The 7941-nt window shown below is 34.9% G+C and overlaps 1 long non-coding RNA gene across 1 annotated transcript; it reads right to left on the reverse strand.

Annotated features, from left to right (window-relative positions):
• Nucleotides 1–4370: 4370 nt before the first annotated feature.
• Nucleotides 4371–5232, reverse strand: LOC106340774. Its single transcript, XR_001269502.1, has 2 exons — nt 4721–5232; nt 4371–4646 (listed from the first exon to the last, which is right to left on the reverse strand). It is a non-coding gene; the product is annotated as an uncharacterized LOC106340774 (long non-coding RNA).
• Nucleotides 5233–7941: the final 2709 nt, after the last annotated feature.

Here is a 7941-nt window from a genome sequence, read left to right on the forward strand (position 1 = left end):
CCAGAATTCACTCTTGCCTCCGTTTCACTCAGATAGTGACTGACCTTAGCTCTAAATTAAACAAAACATAGCATCAGTTACTTTGATTCTAGAGAAAATTCACGAAAGAGTTCATGGATGATCAACAATCAAGGGTCAGAATCAGGGATACAAATCTGAGCTCTTATCTTTGTTTCCTCGTAATCAAGAAACACCCATTACCGAACAGCTGAGCAGATAAGTACGTAAACTCTATAGAGTTGTTATCTTTAAAAGCAAAAAGAAAATCTAGAGTTGAGGCCATTGCTCAATCATTGCTAAAGGATCAAGCTTTATCCAGCAAAATGATAAATAACAATTGAGTCCTTAGAAAACTATATGCATTTTGATGCTAAGTCAATTTTAGATTAGCCCACCAATTCACAGACACCTTATTCAAGATTTTGTATACCCGGTCACGTAAGTATATTATTTGTTAGAATGTTTAGTATGCAGGTGCAGTTAGTGTTCTGTAGTATATATGGACAAAATATGAACTGTTTTTGTTATATTGCAGGTGCAGTTAGTGATACGAAGAGAAGCAAACACAGTTTTGTATAAGAGTGAATTGGTGATTAAATTTCACATCTACGTCAAAGTTACAGTACCGGTCACCATATACTTCAATGACAGAAGACACATTATAAAAGGAGTCATGTAATCATTAGTATAAGAGTGTATATGAAACCTAGCAATAACAAACACGGTTTGGTATTATTATCCTTTTTTTATTATTTGAGGAGCACTATTATTAAATAATTTTTATTTCATGTGTTATTATCAAAAATGTCATTTCCTATGTAGCAACACCACAGTCACTCTCACACCATATATTTAAAGACCTTCTTTTTACTAGGTTAATTACGTATCTTGCCATTGATCATTAGATTTTAACTTACTACTAGACCCTGACCCGCACGCCAGCGCGGATATGAATTTTCAGTTTTAAATTATTTATTTTATTAAATGATATATATGTAATATTCGTTCATATTATATTCATTAAGTAAATATTTTTTTTTCATCTTAAACTATCTATTTCTTTACGAATGTGTGATATCATATAAAAAATATAAAAAAATGAGTATAGAGTTAATTAGATAATTTTAAAAACAGAAATTTTTCTTTCGTGTGTGATATCATATAAATAATGATCCGCCCAGTTAAAATGAAAGAGTCCAAAATTTAAATGACAACTTTCAACGGTAGATAAAATTAGTACTCTAAATTAATAGATTAGATGCATGAAGTTTATTCCAAAATATTATCAAACTAATTGGTACGGCGTATGCATAAAATTATTCTCTAAACATTTCCGGCTCATTTTCGTGGACAATACATTTTTTATAAATACTTTAGTCGTTGATATCACTAAGACAGATTTAAAACCAACAAAGATGTTTATATACATCGATTTTTAAGGTAAAACGTGTATTCACTTCATATTACAAAAAAGTATAAATTCATAATTTGTTTTGAGTATTACACCAAAATCGTTATTCTATCCGTCATTGCATATTTGCATGTATGGGGAAGGTTTACACTTCACACTTCAACTAAAGCATGTAATAACTAATCACACAAAACAATAATTGTGAGCCCGTGTTTAAGTATGTAAAAGTGTTATAAAACTGTATTTGTTTACGTCTAAAATATGCAATGAAACAAATATATCAATTTGATATTTCTTATGATTAAACCACGCATTTGATTAGTACGGGCAAACCGTGACTACCCGACCTCGGTTTGCTTATATTTCCAATTCTCATTGGGGTGGTTCATCTATTGGATTCTTTTCTATCTTGTAATTGTCTTACATGCAATTGTGCTGACCCAAAAACTGGGCTAGTAAAATTACGCGGGAAAATCAATCGGATTGGTTAACATGCTTAACACTAGCGGTGCAATTCGATCCTTGGTTTATCATGAGGAATCCGTTGAGATCGGTTTATGCATCGAAGAAACCTGTGAGCTGCAAGATTGATGGTGAAGCTGTTGAGTTTGGGTACGAGGAGTCAATGGTGATGGTTCAAGTGCCTTGGTCTGCACCGGAGAGTTTGTCTTCTATTAAGTATTTGTTTTAGAGTTATAGAAGGTGCTTTTTTGTATCCTTCTGAACTCCTTAATTATGAGCTCCGTGCCGTATGTTTTTTCTATTTGGTTTCTGAGAGTGAACAACTAAAATTTACCCGTTAGGGCAATAAGTTATTGGCTTTTAAGTGTTTGTTTTTGTTTTGTTTTCAGTGGTGTGATTTGTACTGCCACTATTATTTTTCATATTTATTTTTGAAAGATTATATTTGATGTTTCAGTTAAGTTTAGCTTCATTTTCAGTGTCAGTTTTATTTCTAGTTGGTTGGCCGAGAATTTTAGGGTCTCTTATTTTTATTTGTGAAAGATTACATTGTTAACCTAGAGACCCATCTATGGTCTTTTATTTTTGTTTTAATAGTAAATGTGAATTAAGAGACTCCGCTAAGAGACTGTAGCATTTATGTGCTCTAATGCAAGTCTCTTAATTAAGGGTTCTTAAATAAAATTATTAAACATTTTTTTTAAATAAAATTTATTTATTAAATAAAACATAGTAAAAGATAACATTTTAAACATTGATTTTTAAATAAAAACAGAAAAATAAAGATTAGTAAAATAAACGAAAATAATTTGAAAGAAATAAACGATGATACAAGATTATATAGAATGACTTTGATCAAACGATGAGAAGGAGGTTGTTGTAAAAGATTTCATGAGATTATATAGAATGACTTTGATCAAACGATGAGAAGGAGGTTGTTGTAAAAGATTTCATGAGATTATATAGAATGACTTTGATCACTTGGACATTTCGACCTTTATGTGGATATAATGTAACCGAACGCACAAGGGATGTAACCATATGTGAAAGACATTGAAGAGTACAATATACACAACGAACTTTAACCACACTCTACCAAAATGTAAATTGTTATGTATGTAGCCTTCAATTCAAAAGTGATTTTTTTAGAGTCATTTAGGTAAATAACCAAAAATGAGAGGTAATTAGGTGATTGTGCATAAACTTTGTGTAATTAGGTAGATGGATAGTGTCAGTAGTTGGTTTTACGTAAGTGTCCTCACGAGAGAACTGTTTGGGGCTAAGTTTTTCGGAAACTGGGTAGGCAGGTCAGGTTGCATAGTTTGGTGTCAGTCTATTGTCGTGTAGGTATAGTTAATCTTTTCACAATTTCGAATTTAAAATATATGGATATAATGAAGCGCGTGTGAATACAAATAATAGTTAGATTATTATATGATAAAGGGATATTGTTGAGTTGACAGAAAAAAAGACATCATTGTTGAAACATTGGTGGAATTAAACCAGATCAATGGAGTAGAAAGATAATTCGAAAACGAGACGGCCGGTTATTCACTGTCATAGTGCTTAGCGTTCGTCAACCGTGTTGATTACATTCTATTCAGCCATTAAATCGGAAATCTCAAGTTTTTGGTTTTGAAAATTTGAAATCAAATTTTTCATGAGAAATATGCAGGTTGAAGACGTTAAAAAAGGAAGAAAATGCAAAAAAACAAAAAATTTAACAGAAAAATGAAAGACGGACGTAAAACGAGTTACAGAAAACCCAAAAACCTATAAAGGAAGACAAAGATGGAATTACGAAAATGACATCCATTAAAAAAACTGAAAGAACATACAAAGACATCAGGGAATCGAACCGGCAAGTGGAGGAGTTTAAGCAGATATAACTTCCGCCAGACCACCATATCCTATTGCAGTCTCCCCCATACACACGTCTAATATACCTAACATTTAACCACCTTTAAATAATAATTATTATAACTGGATATTACATATGCATAGCATTTATACAACTTTTTATCCGGTTTTAGTTTTTGAAATCTGGTTTGTGAATAATTTATATTAAACCCGGTAAGGACGTTTATTATCCGTATAATGTTTTAAGTACTGGATCTGGATTGTGTATAATTTATAAAAACCGGTTATGACATTAGTTTTTGAAATCTGGTTTGTGAATAATTTATATTAAACCGGTTTTACCTACAGATAAAATTATTTATATGTAACGAGGGATTTCTTCTTAAAACACTAGTGTGCCATCTTTCTTTCGACTTGTAATCTGGATAAAAAAATTAAGACTGATATATTAAAATGATTAAATAAGGTATATAGTAAACTCTGCCAGTTGAAATATGATTGATCTATAAGCGTTTTGTTTCATAATTATATGGTTGTTATTTGGATAATCTATAACATAAGACCATAAGTTTTTGAGTTATGTTAAACATAAAACCGGATATTAACAATAGTATCTCGATTCTAGGAAACAGAAGGATAAACTCAATGATAATTAGATAACAACTACATAGCTACTTAGTTATTAGAATATGATATCAAATATGCTAACGGGATACATTTGTCATACACAATCCCCGAATCACAAATTTCATGTTTTTTTCCTCTGTGTATCCTTCTCAAAGTTTTGAAGCATCTGTGTAAGCCTTGAATCTTGGTAAAAAAAAGTTAAGCTCTGTTTGATCTGTCCTATCTAGCTTGAGACCCCTCCAATCGAATCAAGAAAATGACGGGAAAGATTGTGAAGTGAGACCTACTGAGGGACACCAAAACAGTCTTGCTTTGTAAAAAAAATTATGAATCTGAACAAATTAAAACAGACCAACTCACATGGTAACCCAGCTGAAAGAACGTTAAGGTAAAGATGCTTGGTTTTGTCTCTCGCGTTCTTGGTGCCCATATCTGAGAGAGAAAGAGAGGATACAGACAAACGGTAATCTATTGCTTGTGTGTGTGGACCGAACATGACTGGATTTAAAGGTCTTGGAACGGTTTGACGGTGAAGTCTTCGTATTTGATGGTGGCGAGGAGGTGGTGATTCTCGAGGTGGGACTTGACGGAGCCTACGGTTTTTCTTCTTTTGTTAAACGAGACGCGGCAAATCTGATGATAGGGAGAAGAGTGTCCTTTGGAGAGTTGAATCTCAAACTGGATTTTTAGAGGATAATACAAATAGATCTCGAAAAAGATAAGTGACGAAATTTAGTTAGAGAGAGAAATATCAGATTATCAGGTGAGCTAGAATAACTTCAAAATTTAATACTTTTAGTTTCAGATGTCAAGAGATGGCGTGAAGTAGTAGAGTTCAGTAGGGTAATAATTACAACTACTCTATCCTGTATAGCTGCAGAAGCTCAGTGTGTCAGACTCGGCTCAGATCTAGTGTAGGGGCAAGGATTGAATTATGAAAGTGTAACAGTGTCATAACCATTCAGCTAATAACATTTTGTTTCATGGTCATGGGGTGCAATTACTCATTTTTTTAACCGTCTAGTTCTTACAAAATGTACACTACTATCAAATTATTTCACATTATTAAATCCCAGTGAAAGAGACTCTACTATGGTCTCCTCATCAAGCCCTTCCTCACTAGCTTCACCAAGTAGCTTGTATAACTCTTCTGATGGCAACAAGACCTGTTTCATAAGAAACAAAGACAAAATAAGAAACAAGAACAAACCAACCTTTTGAGTTTTCTATTTAAGTAAAACAGCTTACACATGTGGGAGATTGAGCCTTTGGTTCCGGTTTGTTGTTGTTGTTTTCATCTGCATCATCAGTTTGGGGATGTACTTCCACCTAATTCAGTTAGCTCGGTCAGACATTCCCACTCCTTGTCGAGCTCCTCAGTATTTGTAGCAGCAAGAACAATCACATTGGGGCACTTGATCTACATAAATTGACCCCTGATCAGTGATCGAATGGGTACGGAAGGAGAAGGATACTGAAAGCACCTACCAATGACACCGAAAGCTTTTCATGATGCAGTAGTTCAGTGATTCCTTCTGGTAACTGAGCCATCTGAAAACACCAAAGCAATCAACTTGGCGAGAAACCATCTACGCAACAACAACAATGGATAGCAAAAGGACTCTGATCCGTCTTAAAATAGTTGTTTTTCAAGACAGAACTTATTTCATTCCTGTCACATGTGCACTGCTCACTAATAAGATGCCTAAGGTACTCCTCAAACTCTTCATCAGGTGCCTGAATGAATATACCGACTTTATCAGCTTCTTACCACTACAACTGAGTGGTGACTTATTGACATTCAGATACATTGAGATGTTTATGGCAATTATCAAACTATCTTAAACACCTCCATAAATAAACACCTCCAAAAAGCATCAACCACAGATAAAAAAAAGTGAACCAGAAAAAAGTACAAAGCTTTGCTTCATGTCTTTGGTCAAAGTTTTGTAAGACAAATGAATCTGAAGATCAAGACTTTAATGAAGTAAAGCAATAGGAGAAGAGAGGAGAGAGCCCACGAGTAAAGAGAAAGAGCTCGTTTGATGACGAAAGATGACGTTGTTGTACTTGGTCTTCAACCTCTTATCATCACTTTCTCCAATCGCTTTGTCGATCTCCATCTCTCTCTCTTCTCTTCTCTTCTCTTCTGTGGCAACAGCGAAAAGTGTTGGACCAATCTATTAAGCATAAAGGCTTTAGTAAAAATTGGTAATGATGAAAAGAAATGGGCATGCGGGTGTTAACTAAAGAAGCCTTTAAATGACTTTAAAAAAGAAGTTTAGAGACATCCCACATCGGCTACTTGAGGAGAAAACGAGCAGTATATATAAGTGTACACACTTACCTAGATTAAACGGCTCAGAGGAAGAGAGAGCTCCCCACGCGCGCGCCGCCGCCGCCGTCCGGCCGGCTCGGCTCGGCTCGGCGTGGGTCTTGGGTCTTGGGTCTTGGGTCTTGTGGAGGGCCTCTGGCCCGATAAGAATATTCTTTTTGGACCAAGTTAAGCTCAGCGTTTTGCCATTTAATTCCCGAAAAACGACATGCATTTTATTTTAAACAACACGTAGTTCGTTTAAAAACAACACGCTGTCTCTTTTCTTGACGATAAGTTTAAACGAGAAAAGATCACCAAATCCCTCAACGTAAGTCTAGAGAGTGTTTCGTAGAGTTTATAGTTTGATAGGGCGATCACGAGTGAGGTTTGATTCGTCTGCCATGGTTGTATCCTGGGACTCTATATTCGTACAGTCCCGTCTCACTAACGGAGCGAATATTTTGAGTTAAGGAAATAGATCATATATCGACTCCATGTCTCTTTGCGAATACGATTTCTTATCGTTCTTGTATTCGTCTTTTACATTCGTTTATTTCCTTAACGTCGCTTTTATTCTATCGTTTATGTCAGTCTAGTTTTCCGGCTTCTACAATCTTAACTCAAAATCGCCTTACGTTTAAAGCTCTAATCGGGTTGAAAAATGATTAATAAAAACGGGTTTTGGAACCGTGTTTGCGATTTGCTTTCTAGCATTTCCGCGAAACGTTTTGTTCTTATCTCACAACGATGTTTGCGATTCGCGAAACGTTTCTTATTTATTTCATAACGATTTGCGGATTGCTTTGTAGCATTATCGCAAAACGTTTTTTGATATACGATTCCTAAAACTAAAGTATACGAATCGTTTTCATAACCGCTTCCTTAAGCGAGTTTATGAAACATTCTAAGTCTACACAAAACGGTTTATGCGAACGCTTTTCTAAGCGAGCTTGCAAAACGTTTTTCTAGACGTATATCGATATGATTTGGTTCAAACACCAAAAATGAACATCGATATTACACTATTATTTTCTTAAAAATAATATGTTTTTTTATGAATGGAGTACTAATCCGGTTTTCATGTTTTCTCTACAGAAAAATGACAAACGATAACAACACCCCCATTGACACTACAGATGTCATTCAGACTCCACTCAACGCTGCAGCAACTGATGCAACTGGCGTGACAACCGCTGCAGCAACAACGAGCACTATCCTCCCTGCGGGTAATGCTGCTGATGAAACCACTCGCCGTAGCCTATTC

Source organism: Brassica oleracea, chromosome C4, assembly GCF_000695525.1.
Source record: "Brassica oleracea var. oleracea cultivar TO1000 chromosome C4, BOL, whole genome shotgun sequence".
Taxonomy (NCBI): domain Eukaryota; kingdom Viridiplantae; phylum Streptophyta; class Magnoliopsida; order Brassicales; family Brassicaceae; genus Brassica; species Brassica oleracea.